Source organism: Anneissia japonica, unplaced genomic scaffold (genome assembly GCF_011630105.1).
Source record: "Anneissia japonica isolate Jap-2015-1 unplaced genomic scaffold, ASM1163010v1 scaffold71022_len663_cov191, whole genome shotgun sequence".
In the NCBI taxonomy this organism is placed as follows: domain Eukaryota; kingdom Metazoa; phylum Echinodermata; class Crinoidea; order Comatulida; family Comatulidae; genus Anneissia; species Anneissia japonica.
The window spans coordinates 1-659 of NW_022717291.1; the positions used below are offsets into that span (position 1 = coordinate 1).

The 659-nt window shown below is 38.7% G+C and overlaps 1 pseudogene; it reads right to left on the minus strand.

Annotated features, from left to right (window-relative positions):
• Positions 1–278: 278 nt before the first annotated feature.
• LOC117110171 lies at positions 279–397 on the minus strand (annotated as a pseudogene).
• Between the last annotated feature and the right edge of the window lie 262 nt (positions 398–659).

Sequence of the window (659 nt, forward strand, 5' to 3'; positions counted from 1 at the left end):
TTAGGATTTTGAAAATTCAATGACTCATTTTTAATCTACATTACAGTTTGAGTTTTTGAACAAACATTCTTATCTCGCAGAGTTAAGCACTTAGTGCAAATTTTTAACTTATCCGCCGTAATTTGAGTACTGTTCCGAAAAACTTCAAACTTTCAATGAAATAATGTGTGTTTCAGGTTATCTTACCGTGCCTAACAAAGAAAAATTACTTAGGAAAATATTGTAAGAGGTATCGATGCGCTACTGTTGGTCAAAATTTTTAGGGAAAAAATGTATTAAGTTGACAGCACTTGGTATTCCCTTGCGGTCTCCCATCGAAGTACTAACCAGGTTCGATGTTGCTTAACTTTGGTGATCGGACGAGAACCGGTGTTTTCAACGTAGTATGGCCGAAAACAAGGGAGCACCAACAGACGTACAACACTTCGAGCATCGAGATCAGTGAATGATATTTCAAGTTGTTGACGTGTTACCTATAAGAGGTATCGATGCGCTACTATTGGTCAAATCAATTTTTAGAAGAAAAGAATAAATTAAGTCTAAAGCACCCGGTATTCCAAGGTGGTCCAAGTACTAATCGGGCCCGCCGTTGCCTTTTTTCGGTGATCGGGCGAGAACCGGTGTTTTCAACGTATTATGACCGTAGAAAAGGAAGAACC